Here is a 14,745-nt window from a genome sequence, read left to right on the forward strand (position 1 = left end):
CTTTCAGGTTACGGGATGCCTCGATCCAGAATTTCACGTTCTAACCCAAGACAGATGTTTTCACAAGTAAAAGGAGCAAGGAAAGCTCTGTACAGCCAAGAAGGACTTCAAGTGTGAAAGGTACTTTATAAAACTTTATCTTCAGCTTTTACAGTTTATTTTAGGTTTTACACCTGTCTCATAGTAGCAGTAAAACTGCATCATGATTCCTTCAAGTTTTCTTTTTACCTTGACAAAATACAACAGCACAACTCTGAACTGCTGCAGTACAAACTACTTCAAAATCCACTACCCCTGTTCGAATCATGTAATCACAGCATTATCCAGCTGTCTGATTTTCCAAGAAAAAACATTCATAGTGACTTGAAAAGCCAAGCAAAACCACACCAGACCACATGCCCTGCTAGTTATGAATCGGTAGTGCTAGGATTTCATTTTAATATAGGCAGTTCAGAACAGCAGACATTGTACTGAAGCGACACTAACTCGATCTGTGTTTCTGACTATTCGGTTTCAGGTATTCATACATCTTATTTAATGAAGGCTTCATTCTCTTACCAGCTGGATGAAGTACTCTTTACACACAGTTGATTTGCTTGACATTAACAGATTAGTATATAAAGAAAACAGAATTATATACAAAGCAGCAAACGCTGCTGAGGGGAGGCTCAGCTCTTAAACCACTGAAAGGTTACGTGGGTCCTTCAGCCCTAGCTTAACTAGCAGGTACCAAAAACACACAGCAGCATTTTGAGCATCGTTTTAAAAAGGGATTATTGGTTTTGGTAACCAGTGAAGGGAAAAAAAAAAAAAAGAAGAAAAACAACTGACATAACAGAGACAACTTCAGCTAACAAATTATTCAACCAGATCTCGGATCTCTGGTTAGTGGATTCCGATCTTACCAGTTCTGATACCCAGCAACTATTAGGAGACAAATGTGTTCTCTCCCAATTAGTTTGTCCCTTGTTGCAATCTAAATGTTATTGCAGGCATTTTTAAAGATCAATGTACTGTCTTATTTCTTGTTTTGTTCTTCAAGAGAGAGAGACAAACCAACTCTTCAGATCGGCAGCCAATTTAATTCATTTTCAAGGTAATGCAGGTACAATTTATATGTACGGCATACACCACAACAAAACCACAGTGTGATGCCAGGGCAATCTTTAAGAAAGTTTTCCCCTAAATCTCCACAGAAAGCAGCCTTAAAAGAAAGCAGGGATTAGAGTGAGCTGGAAGGTAGGGAGGGGACTTACCTCAGACCCAGCCAAGCGGAAATCGGAGCGGTAATTCTACAAGTCGGCAGAGTACACTTTTAGAGCTATAATGGTGTGAAGAAGTGCTGGGCAGCATTGCCTGAAGGCAGCACTAATACACTGATGACTAATGACTGGGCCACGCAGACAATGAATTTGGGGGCTGAAAACTAACAGAAACCGCGCAGCACCTTGACAAATGGGCTTTCAAAATTTCATTCATTGAGTAACCTTTAAGCACAAAATTGGCTCAAGTTCTCCTGGGAATAACATGACACATGTTGTTGGACAATAAGTATTTTCCTTTTTAATTAAAACTATTACACCAAATGCATAAACATGATTACAGGGAGTGAAATATAAGAGTTAACTCTTTCAGAGCTAGAAAATAAGGCAAGAACCAGAATGCGAGGTGCAACACCCACTGTTCGTTCTTAAGGGTCAACAAATCCCAGGGTTAACTACCTGATTCACTGAAATTCACCACTGGCAGAATACATTTTCCCTTCTTTGACACTTAAAGGAGAATAAGAACTTCAAAGGTATGTTTAATGAGCTGCTACAAATACAATTGGTTAAAAGAGGCTCAGAAATTATGTACTAAAAGCTATGCTGTGCTTAGAATTACGACAGGAGAAGTCTCGATCTAAAGGGCCTAGTCAAAGTCAAGCCCCCATAAAACAAATCAAGCCTCACATAAACTTTGTAACCTTGTGTACTGACAAACACATTAAAACAACAGAATCACTCTTTAAAGGGGCTCTTTTTTCAGCGTAACTCGCCTTCCAATTTGGAAATAGCAATTTTGGCTATTTTTACAGATAGAATGAAATATCTAAAGTGTCTCTAAATTAACAAGTACCACTTGCCCTAGACAGCATCGCCTTTAGCAGCTCCTAAAAACTTCAGAAAAGGATCTTAAAACAGGAAGCTTAGTGAGCTCATAAAACTGTTGTTGGAGCCAGGAACACATAGCATATTTAATCTGCAAACTGTGAGAGTCTACAATGATTTCAGCAAGATCTGAGGCATGCCCTCAAGGTTTGCTGGGATCTGGGATTAGGGAGTTGATAAGAACCCTCTACTGCCCATGGACATGTTTTTCTTCTGCAGTTAAACACAAATGCATCGAGACGTTTGACTGCTGCTTGGCGTTACTGCTCAAGTTATATAAAAGCTTTGCAGCTCCTTTTGCTGTCAATATATCAAAGTTAAAAAAAATCATCAAAGTGTGAAATTTCATTTAAAGTCTTTGCCAGTCTACAGCTCTATTTCACAGACCTATCAAATAAAAGTAAAGATGAAAAATACACTGAAAGAACTTGAAAAGTTTGCAGCAGCACCCATGCCCTATTTTTGTTTATTCTGTCTCATTTTATTTGATTTTCAAGTATAACAAATCAATTGCCTTATAAAAATGACAAAGTCTAAAGGGAGGATGTCTATAAAACCTATGCTTAAAAGACAACTTGAAATCATTATTACAGCTGAACCTTTTGTTGAATAAAAAGCTTCCTCTGTAGCCATTTTAGCATTTTAATTGCCTAACTGCAAGTTGGCAGAAAATTTCCTGAATCTTCCAAAACAATCAGAATGACTACAGAATATGGGTGCCAGAAAAACTAAAGCCTTCTTCAAAGTATTCTTTAGCTAGGGATTTACAACAATTGCATAAAGAAGAAAAGTCTGACTTTTAAGATAATCTACTATAGTCTAAAAGCATTAACATTCCATTACTAAGGTTTTCCTGAGGATTTCATGACTCATTGATTCACTCTTCCTTCAAGTCTGCTTTTTCTTTGTACATTACTGTCTCTATATAGCTGAGTGCATGCAACACTGAGCATTAAACTGCTTCCTTCCATAACTCCAAATAAATCCTGCTTTAATAACCATCAGATTCCTTATTTATCTGGCAAAGATGACTAACTTTTCACTAACACTCTGCAACACAAAAACATGCCATTCCTTGCTTGAATACACAGGATGAAATTCAAACACGCTGCAGAGTGCAGGTAATGAAATAGCTTTTCCAAAAACGAGGCAGGAAGTGTAACTGAAACTTCTGAGGGTGGGTATCAAATGCACATATTTATCACGTTAAAAACAAATAAATAAAAAAATAATTAATCCGCGAGATGAACAAATTCTATCTCAAAACTTCAACAATTTGGTTCCTCTAGCACCGATTCCAAAACAAACAGAAATGATTTACAACGGTCAATACTTTAATTTCTCAGTTACAAAATGTTTTTGTGTTTGAAAATACACAATGTACCTTTCACAGCTGAAGATTACTTATAGCCGTAAATGCTGTCTTGGCCACTGCGCGCGTTCTCAAGCCAAAAACATTACTCCACTTAGGCAGGAAAATGCAGGTGATGTCTTTGTTTTGTAGTACTTCCGCAGAAATGCCTTGGAAAACAGCATGTCATACCGAAAAGCATGTGCAATTATCTGAACGCAACCGTGCATTCATTCAGGCACCTTAAGCCACAGTTTTACTTCCACTTCTGCTTAAAAGAGAAAGAGTGTGCATACGCTAAGGGAGCGCACTCCTTACTCATTCCTCTTACTCATTCAAAATCACATAATCCCGCTTTTAAAAGAAATAGTACTCCCCCTTCACACAGCCTTCTCTCATAGTTACTATTATTTATGTTTTTAAAATCGGGCTATACACCAGGCTGATAGTATTTACATACTAGCTAGTTAAACCCAAAGCTTCATTGTATAAACAGACTCTCAGGAGGCTGCCTACAGTTTACATTGTTAGGCTCATTCACCATTACTTTGACTATATATTTCCTCAGCTGAAACACAGTGGTGTGGTCACAGCAATTTTTACATTTTAAGGTTACTTTACTTTTAAAACACAGCATTCGTCTTCCTTCAAAATAATCGTGACATATATAATTAAGAAAGTGTCAGATCATCATTAATTTTTAATAAAGGACCTAAATGAAATAATTATAGGAATCAATCAGTGAGGCACCTTTCCAAATTACAATGCAATTGCACAAATATTCAAACTACTTAAGGCTAGTTCCTGCAGATTTCACTACGTAACCTCGCTCAACACCAAAAACAGTTTTGTAACGCGGAGGGAGGACGAACTTGCTGATTTCTCACTATTCTGCTGACTTCAGCGGTTTCAGAACAGGTACCCGCAGCATGCACAGAAAGAGGGGGCAGCGGTGCCCTCTTAAAAACGTTTGTTAATTTAATTAGCCGCATTATCTCAAGGCCTCTGAGAAACTCCGCTTCCAAGTTTTTCCGCAGCACGCACAAAAGAAACAAAGTATGCACGTCGAAGCATAAAAATCATGTTTATTGAGCCTTGCAAATCAAGCGGGAAGTGGCAGGAGTGCGACGGCGACGAGCATCTAGCTGTGGACGGCTAGCTAATGCTCCCTTAGTTAAGTGGCCTCTAAAACGTGACACTGTATATCAAGTGGACAGCTATCCGTACCTTTGACTAAAAGGCTCTCTGAGATCCATACAGCCCATCATTTCAAACTGAAGTGGCAGCTGGAAAATGTGGAACAGCTGGCAGGGAGCTGAGAGAAAATGTTTTACATAAATATATCTACATACGAACTGGCAGAAGGCCACGGACGCTGTACCCAAAGGACCGAATCAAAACTACGCACCAAAGGGTTAAAAAAAATAAATAAAATAAATGGGGGGGGGGGGGGGGGGTCCTTTTACCTTTTCTCTTCACGTGGTGCGTGAGGATTTGGGAGTGGGCACGGCGCCGGGCAAGCTCGCGGGGAGGAACAGGAATTGTTTGTCAAGGGCCCGGCTTGAGGGCTCCCTAAAAGCGCCGAGCATCCACTTTCCTCCCAAGTTTTCCTCCCCGACTTTAACTTCTCCTCCCTGACTTTCCTCCGAAGGCCGTTCCCCCCCCGGCCCGACCCCGCGGGGCGCCCACCCCACACACCCCCCAAAAGAAAAAAAAAACACACACCGGGACGGGACGCAGCTTCCCTTCGCCCCTTGGGCTGTGACAGCGCCCCCAAACCCTCTTCACCCCCCTTATTCCACGTTGAAGTTTCCACACACACACACACCCCAGCGCCAGCCATTTCGGGGCCGGACCCCCCGGGCCCTGAGTGAGGGGGGGGAAGAGGAAGGGGGTCGGGGGGCGGCGAGGGGGACTCGGAGCCCGGCGAACAAAGAGCTCGCCGCCCCATATGGGGGGCGAACCTGCCGCCCACGACCCCACAGCACCCATGGGGTCTCCCCCCTACCCCCCCAAAGGGTCGTAGCGGGCAGGGGAGGCGGCGGAGGGCCGGGGGGGGGGGGGCGCTGGGTGCTGGCTCGCCCCCCACCCGCCTACCCCCCTTCCTCCGGTGTTTGGGGGATCTGGTAAACCCAGCTCCCAGCCTGAGTCACGGGCTGGCATCGCCGAGCCGCTCCAAGGAAAAGAGCGGGGGGGGGGGGGGGGAAGAGGGGAAAGAAAAAGCAGAAAAGAAGAGGGAAAAGAAAAAGCCGCCGCCTCGCACCCAGCAGTCCGGGGGGGGGGGGGGGGGGGGGGGACGGAGACGGGACACCCCTCGGTCCCGTCGCGACCCCCCCGGCGCTGTTTTGTCTCGGCGCGGCCGCCGAGGAGGGAAATAAAAGCGGGGCGCCGCGGTACTCACGTGTCGGAAAAGTTGTCCCTCGCCTCTCCTCGCCGCCAAGTTTTACAGATGTTGCAGCGCCAACACCGCCCCCTCCTCCTCCTCCCAGCGCTGCCCCCTGCCTCGGAGCAGGGGAAAGGCTCCGCTTCGGGGACGCGTTCGGGACGATCCCTGCTCCTCAGCGCCCTCCGCTAAACTTTCCCCCCCTCCTCCCTCCGTCTCCTTGCGGCGCAGGGGGGTCTGCTCTCCCCTCCCCGCCGCCCCTCGGCCGGGGTGGGGTGGGATTGGGGTGGGACGGGGCCGGGATTTGGGTGGGACGGGGCCGGGATGGGGCCGGGCGGGCTCCCCGAAGCGGCGGCGCTGCCGGGGGCGGCGCCCCGGGGTGCGGGTCGGGCCGCGGCCTGGCGGGCTGCGAGGCGCTCTCTCGGCATGACACCCCCGCTCCCCCTTCCTCCTCCTCCTCCCCCCGCCGCCATCCCCCCGGCCCGGCCCGGCCCGCCCCGGCGGCGGCCCGAAGGCGGCGACAGCCCGCCCACAGCCGGGAGGCAGCGCGGGGCGACGCCGGGCACCCCCCCGGGGCGGCCCCCTCCTCACCCCCCTCCTCCTCCTCTTCCTCCTCCTTCATCCTCCAGCTCGCCCTGCGTCCCCAGCTGCACCCCTTCCTCCCCCCCCCGGCCCAAAGGCGAGGATTTGGGGGGGGCAAAACGCGCCCCCCCCCCCCCCCCCCCCCCGGTGGGCTGCAGGCTGACAGGAGCGGGGGGCTTGAAGGCAAAGTTTCGCCTAAGCCGTGCGACTGGACTTGAAAACAGCGATTTTTGTGGGACCACACGGAGGGGAAGAGTGGCATGGGTGCCCACAGCTCCTCCCGGCCTCCCTGCACGCCTCCCCCGGCCTCAGACGCAGCAGCTGTGAGGAAGCCAAAAGAGCACCGGACTTATTCCTTCCCCTATTCGCCCTCCTTCGGGAAGCACTGCGACCTGGCGAGTGACACCTTGGCTTTTTCTAGCGCTGCAGACCGCTCCCCCGATGCTAAAAAAAAGTCTCAGAAAACATAAACGAGACATTTTCACAGCCATTTTCCAACAAGCCAAAGGCGGGGCCAAGGAAAAATGTATATATTTAAGTTGTTGCCATCACAATGTCAAATGCTTCATAGGCACCTTTGTTCATAACCTGGCTGGCAACAGAGCCGAGCAAAGATAGTTACCGATGCCGGTGATTCAACAAGGTACCCGAGCTAGGACTGCCCCAAGCAAGTCCCACAAAAATCAGCGGTGCTCGAAGACAGGCCCATTCACTCCCTGAAAATGAACGACTAGCCTTTGACACCGTGCGTTTGATGAAGCTCCCGTTCATATTGCCGTCAAAAAGGTGCAGCGTTTTATCACAAAACAAAGCCATAGTTATTTTGTTGTTTGGGGCGCCTTGGTGTGTGATTTTTTTAGAAACCAAGAGAAGGCAAGCCTACCTGACCCAAAGGCCACCACCACGTGTCTGAATTTCCTGTTGTTTTGTTTTGCTTTGCTTTGCTTTCACCTGGAAATGTTCTCTGGGTGAGGAAAGACAGCTTTGGAGAGATGCCTGTAATTCAGGGGTGCCTCAAGCCCCGGCCGTGCCAGGCATCCTGGTTTGCGAGCCCACTTCACGGTGCTGGGAGCACCCTGGCTTTGAGGACAGACACACAGCAGCTAGATGCCCTCATGACCAGCGAGAGGTGCGCGTCCTCCAACCTGCCTCACACACTAGGGCTAGCAGATCCCCAAAACCTGGTTCCCGGGCACTGTGGGGGATCATGGCAAGCACTGGCACTTGCTGGAGAGGGTGGCAGTCTGTGAACCCAGCACCACAACACCGCAGCCAGCAATCTGACCGCGAACCAAGGGGCAAATCATGGCCCTGCATGTGCAACAGCAGTGTCTGAAAACAGACACCAAGAGCTGACACTCTTCCACCTTTTTCTTCTCACAGGACTTCCTTTTTGAGTCCTGGTATATTGTTAGCTGCCTTGTGGTACTGCGATAGTTATATGGCATTGAGGACGTTTTGGTTTAGATACACATCTATAAACAGGAGGGTGTTCAGGTAAACCTGTAGTCACTTTAGAGGTCAGTTTAAGCTATATGATTCTTTCAGATCATAGTTCCCTTTTTCCTTTTCTCTATATTGCCTATTCCTTTATATTGTTGCAGTCATTTTTTTCTCTCAAACGTTTCCTTTTCAGTTTGGATAATGAAAGCCTTCAAAAGTAATAGGGGAAATTAACTTACATACAAGGTGTTACTCTATAAAAGAAACAAATTAATCTGCTTATCAAACGATTTATAATTCAGTATTGATGAACTTAAGATATTAATTTTAACAATAGATAGAAAAATGTCTGAATAGGGCTATGATTTTAAAGTTGAGGACAGCCCTTCAGATCAGTATGGCCCTCTTAGACTTCTGAAAAAAAGAACTTCCTGTTTCCTGGGAGTGTGGACATCTTGTTATATCATAAAATTATATTTCATAGGGTTGTTTTTTGTTGGTGGTGGTTTTGTTTTGTTTTTTTAATTTCTGATTCATACCAGCTCTATTTAAGGCACACATTTCTGATTTAAACAAACAAACAAACCCCTTTCATTACACTCAAATCCTATCAAAATTAAGACAGTCAAGAAATTTTAAAAACTAAAGAGCAGTTACAATGATTTGAGCTCTGCTTATGTGGAGGAGAAAAAAAAAGAAAAAAACACTTCTGATGTATTTCTGAGCAGTGAAAGTCTTGAGAGAAACAGAAAAAACAACGGAGGTTTCTGCCTGTGCCTGTCTGAATGGTCAGGCCAAGCAGAAAATAAAAAATGAAGGAGAGAGGGTGACATTTGCCATTTGAAATGTATTGTAAATGTTTCAACACCTTGACAATGAAGCACGTAACAGAAGCTTAGAGCATCCAAGACCCTTCAGCTAAACAAAATGAAAACGGGCAGCTCTGTTGAGGGAGTTGCCTTTCTTAAAATCTTTCATGTCTGCTTCAGAGGAATCGAAATTTTAAGAGGCAACAGCAAAACAAAAAGTATATATTAACAAAATGCATTGATTTTTCCACACAGCTGGACTGCCCCTTCAAGAGAAACTGAACCGTGAGACTTGTCTACGTTGTTTCCCTGCAAATGGGCACTGGCTCTTACAGCAGACCTGATAGTCAGTGCCCAAACCCATCTCTCTGATGGAAGATACCACAGCCACAGGACATTTCTGCCAAAACTTGTATCACGCACAATCCTCATGCATTTCTTCAGTCTACCTTATGTCCCCACTTCTTCTCTGACTATGCCTTGAAAATTACAGGCTGTGCGCTCATGTTCCCCTATAGCTGCAGGTAACCTGCCGACATCAGTTTCAATGCAAGAGACCTGACATTAAGTCACACCAACAGCTGGTCTTCTCACTGCCCCCAGCAGCACCACCCTCCACGTTCTCTCCAATGCCAGTGAGCATTTGGCTTCTGAAGATTGCTGTCTTCGGTATTCCTGGTACCCACTACCCTTTGGAGCACTGGCACCCACTTCCCCATTGGCAGCCAGACCCTCAGCTGCTGTTTCTGGTTATCCAGGTAAGTGTCACCCCCCTAGCAGACAAAACTATCAAGACAGTTACTTTTTTTTTTTTTCCAAAAAGAAAATACCCTATTGGAATGAATCGTATGAAATGGGCGCATCTGCTGTGCTTTCTCAGGGTCTCGCTGCAATGACCTCAGGGAGCACAGGTGAAGCACTGAAGTATGGAACCACAGCACTGATTTCTGGTCATTTTTGCAACATCCATGAAGCTATATCCATCTGGACAGATCGGAGAGCTGGGCGATCACTAACCACATGAAGTTTAACAAAAGCAAGTGCCAGGTCCTGCACCTGGGACGGGGCAACCCTGGCTATACATACAGACTGGGCAACGAGACACTGGAGAGCAGCCCCGCAGAGAGGGATCTGGGGCTTGTGGTTGACAGCAAGGTGAATATGAGCCAGCAGTGTGCCCTGGCAGCCAGGAGGGCCAACCATATCCTGGGGTGCATCAAGCACGGCATTGCTAGTCGGTCGAAGGAAGTGATTGTCCCGCTCTACTCTGCGCTGGTGCGGCCTCACCTTGAGTACTGTGTGCAGTTCTGGGCACCACAGTACAGAAAGGATGTAAAACTGTTGGAGAGTGCCCAGAGAAGGGCTACGAAGATGGTGAAGGGCCTAGAGGGGAAGACGTATGAGGAGTGGCTAAGGTCACTTGGCCTGTTCAGCCTGGAGAAGAGGAGGCTGAGGGGAGACCTCATCGTGGTCTACACCTTCCTCGCGAGGGGGCGTGGAAGGGCAGGTGCCAATCTATTCTCCTTAGTCACCAGTGATAGGACCCGCTGGAATGGTGTCAAGCTGAGGCAAGGGAGGTTTAGGCTAGACATCAGGAAGAGGTTCTTCACTGAGAGGGTTGTCACACGCTGGAACAGGCTCCCCAGGGAAGCAGTCACTGCACCAAGCCTACTGGAGTTTAAGAAGTGTTTGGACTGTGCACTTAATCACATGGTCTAAAATTCTGGGCAGACCTGTGTGGTGCCAGGAGTTGGACTCAATGATCCTTATGGGTCCCTTCCAACTCGGAATATTTTATGATTCTATGATTCAGTATCTATCTCAAGAGAACTTGGCCGCACATATTGCAAACTGTTGCATGACTGTCTAGCACAGCACAGAGGTCTCAGGAGACAGCTGGTGGAAGAAAAACAGGGGTATGAGGTGGTAGCATGAGAAAATCCTCCAAGTCTGCAGGAGGAGAAGCTGGGGATACAGGGAAGGGTGCATGGCCTAATGTGGGATATAGAGCTGGTACACAGAGGTTAACAAATTTGGGAAGGACATAATCTTGCTAGATTTCAGTGGGAGAGGGACTGATCCCTTGTGATCAGGATTATCTTTCTACTCTAGCAGATCATCTCTCATCCACCATCCTTTCTTTGGCTATTTAATCTAAGTAATCTAGCTAGCTATTTATACCATACCCATCACTAGGTTTGAATGCCTTGCAATAAAATGAAACAGATCAAGGACTAGTGATATTTTTTACTCACTTCCCATCTTAAATGCATAAGTGTAACCTCTTCTTTATTTATCTATTTTAACTTTGCTGTGATTGCTGAAGGAAAAGTAATGCAAAGAGCTGGGGTTTACACATGGACCAAAAATGCATTCATTTCTGCAGGATTTTTTGTACTTGTGGGCTGGCTACAGAGAAAGCCTGAGCTCTCCAGTTCTTCAATATAAACTTTTGCATAAGATATTTTACCCTCTCTAATTTAATATATAGTTGCATTAAAATACTTCATTTTTATGAACATTGATTTCACAAGAAGAAAGTTTTCTTCCAAGAAATTTAAACTTTTTTTGGGGGGAGGAAGGAAGGGGGGGTGACACTTTGGTATATGAGCGTAAACATATCAAGCAAACAAGCAGAGGGAGTTTCCTATGTTTGCTATTTAAAAGAACCTCTACATACTAATTAGCAGGTAGGAAACGTACAGGGAAAAGCAGAGTCTAACAGGCTGCTTCCAATAAAGACACCAAAATCATAGAATTCCACTCAGAAGAAGCATAAATAATCTGTTTATCTCCTTTTTGCCATGCTATAATAAGAAATGAAATTGCTAATGGTGCTGATATTTAGGTTGTTATAATTAGCTAGATCATCATTAACATCCCCTTGAAATGATCTGGGATACTTGCGACCTCTCTCAAGGGAACTGTCTCAGCTTCTCTCCTGACTGAGGTGCTGGACTTCATGGGCAAGGGTTTGGCAGCATTTTGCAAGGTGTAGTCACAAGCCCTTGTACAGGGCATGGAGTTTATAGAGACTCTTCTGCTGGCAGAATTTAAACCAGTTCCTTGAATGAAATAATCTTTATCAGAAAAAAGACTGTTTTCCTAGTATATCCAATCCTACTTTAACATTGCCTAGTACAGTTGTGTCTGTCATGGTGGGAAATATCACATATATAAAGGATCCGTCAAAATGTCTTTTTTTTTTTTCTTCAGCTGTTGATGCAGTGAATTGGAAATATGCATTCTGAGGTGAAACATGGCATTCAGGCACTCCCCGAGGAAATGACTAGGTTTTTCCCTAAGCTTTAAATCTACTAGCCCATATTTTAAAGTTAAAGCATTCTCAAATACCACAGAAATCTTGCAGTCTTCAGACTTTTCATCAGCTTCTTAAACAATTATTAATAGGTAGTTGATACCCACTGTCATAGTTCAAATGAACGTACAAGGGATTCATTTGCTTTTTTCTTGATGACAACAGGAAAAATGGGTAAACATCTCCTAAGCAATTTAATCTTGGCCCTACATATGTATAATGAGCCACTTAGTGTGCATTTCTGACATATCTTTTCATAAAGTTTTAATGCTCTACTACTACAGTAGTGTCCCCAGTTAAGGTTGTCCTGAGTAAAGCGTGACAATAGTGTCGGTATGTTAGTTAGCTTTCCGTGTGCTTTCGGGCATCCCTGGGAATTGCTAGTTTATCCTCTCTGGCCACCTGGGTGCAAACTCAAATCACATCAGGAATCTAGCCGGTTTACTGGCCTTAATCTGTCCTCGATGGACATTTGTCCCTACAGAAATATACAGCGCAGCATATTTGATGGTATCTAGACAGGTGATATCTAGGATTAGTGAATCTAAGGCATGAATTTCTCATCCTCCAAGACCTCATGTGATCTATCTATCTATATCTACCTCTCTTAATCACTCAGTCTCACATCCATCTGTCCACACCACTTGCTGGCTTAGTCCTGTTGTGAACAGGGCACTGAGCTGCACACCCACCAATTGGATCAAATAAATGCATATATATTGCACCAGGTGATACTTTGGAGGGATTGTCAGTGACTTTGTTCCCACCCTTAACCCTGGCATCATGCCCCAAACCAGGTGACTGTCCAGAAATACAGTAAAGCTAGATTTACAGCTTCTAGTAATGGATGAACAATGCCATGCAACAACATAAGGCTATTCTGTTGGTAGGAAGTTAGTACATCATGAAATGCTAACAAGCTTGAACAGTCAGAATTTATACCAGATGAGAGATTTTCTGTTCGCCTGCAGCCAGCGTATCTGTATTTGGTTAATTCAACAGAAAGGTGGTCAAGTATTCACAGAGATCAAGCTGCTGCTGGTGTGAGGCCCAGCAGCGTGTAGAGCTCTCATTAATGACAGAGTAGTCACATGCACAAATATGTACATATGCACACATACAAAAATGCTTTTGTAGCCTCTCATCTTTCCTACAGTTTTTTTTCCCTTGCTGGTCATTTACATCAGACAATTTGAGCCCTCCCTTTTCCTCTCCTGCAATGAAGAACATTCACAAGAGCCTGTGAGGAACTGGCTGTTCTGAACCTGAAATATCCTCCCTCTTTTTGAAAATAGCCTTATATTTAGTTCTTTGGTACTACTTTTTAAAAAATGTATTAGTCACAAAACAGCAGATGATAAAAACACAGTAAAGTTGAGCTCCCTCTGTCTAAATTTAAGGCCCTGGTATGAAAGCCTTTAGTTTTCAATATTACACCTAGCTAGTTACACAAAGTGAGATAAGCAAGCTTTGTTTCTTCCTAGGACCTAGCAAGCAAAGGCACACAAGAAAGGCTGAGAAACCTGCAGATATTTGGGGAAGAAGAGACAGTGATCTTCCTACCTTTCATCACACAAATTCACAGAAGTCTTCTGTGGAAGTTTGGAGAGGAGTCCCACGGTGCAAAACCTGCCTTCTCCAGCTGTGGTCTGGCTGTGATCCGAACCCCTGGCACTCTGAAGTCAAACCTGGTGCCAGGTGGTAGTTAACAATCAGTGAGCTTCCCAGCAGTTTTCAATGTCCTTCAGCAGCTGGGGACACATATGGGCCTGTAGGTCTTAAATTAAAGCATAAATTATATTTTGCCTTAGCAACTTTTTTTTTTTTCCCATTTTTTGCCAAATATGAATCCTGCTTCCCAAGTCCGTCCCAGATTTCACTCCATAGCACTGAAGTCAGTGGAATTTTTGCCATGGGTTTGGATGGGCATGAGGGAATGCAGCTAATTCGATTGAATTTACTGGAATTACCCCCACACTTAAAGCAAATGTCAATGTTTTGTATGTTTGCAGCATTTCATCCTAAGGAAGCTATTTGGAAAATAAGGAGTAAAGGAGCATTTTCCTTATGAAATTATGACACTTTGTCAACAGGCATCTAATTTGTCAACTGTTGGCAAGAAAATCTGAGAACTACCTAATAAATTGGAAGAACTGTGTGTTATTTTGATTGAACCTAAAAGGTTTCAGTCCTGCAGTGCTCAAGCAAACAAAAAGTCTGTGAAATTTTACTTGAATAAACATTGCAGGCTGGTGCTAACTTGTTATTGGTACTGACACAGCCCAGCAATTGGCCAACCAAGAGAACACCAGACAAGGAAAACAATGTAAGATGTGCTATAATATATAGTCCTGCATTTCACGCCAGTAAGACAAAACCAAACACAAGTTTTGAAAAAAAAAATCACAAGAATTACAGTTTTTAGGTTGGAAATATACAGTAAGACCAATGCCCCTTCAAAGGCACTAGAACATTTTACAGTGGAGACCAGCCATGGTTTTATGATTATCATCTTCAGTTCAAGGAACCACCACAAATAGCTACAAAGAAAAAGCAAGCTTGCAAAATATCTCAAAGTGAAAAATAATCTATTAAAAATAAGACAAACAGACTAGAAAAAAATCCCAAGACACAAAGAATGGTTCCAGGTATTCATTTTACATGCATTTAGTGTTAAGCAAGCAAAACAGTTTTACACAATCCAAAGG

At 44.8% G+C, this 14,745-nt stretch overlaps 1 protein-coding gene across 5 annotated transcripts in view; it reads right to left on the bottom strand.

The window, feature by feature from the left end:
• The window catches only part of GLI3 (GLI family zinc finger 3), a 217,807-nt gene extending 204,023 nt beyond the window's left edge, over positions 1–13,784 (bottom strand). The window contains exons 1-2 of one of the 5 annotated variants that reach the window (XM_083825634.1): positions 5,903–6,323; positions 4,729–4,816 (exon numbers count right to left, since the gene is read on the bottom strand). The gene's annotated coding sequence lies outside the window, so the exon portion shown is untranslated. Of the gene's footprint in view, positions 1–4,728; positions 4,817–5,902; positions 6,324–13,600 lie in introns of those variants that run through there. The other 4 variants (XM_083825632.1, XM_083825633.1, XM_083825630.1 and 1 more) reach the window with 4 other exon arrangements.
• Between the last annotated feature and the right edge of the window lie 961 nt (positions 13,785–14,745).

The sequence above is a fragment of the Anser anser genome, assembly GCF_964211835.1.
Source record: "Anser anser genome assembly, chromosome: 2".
Taxonomy (NCBI): domain Eukaryota; kingdom Metazoa; phylum Chordata; class Aves; order Anseriformes; family Anatidae; genus Anser; species Anser anser.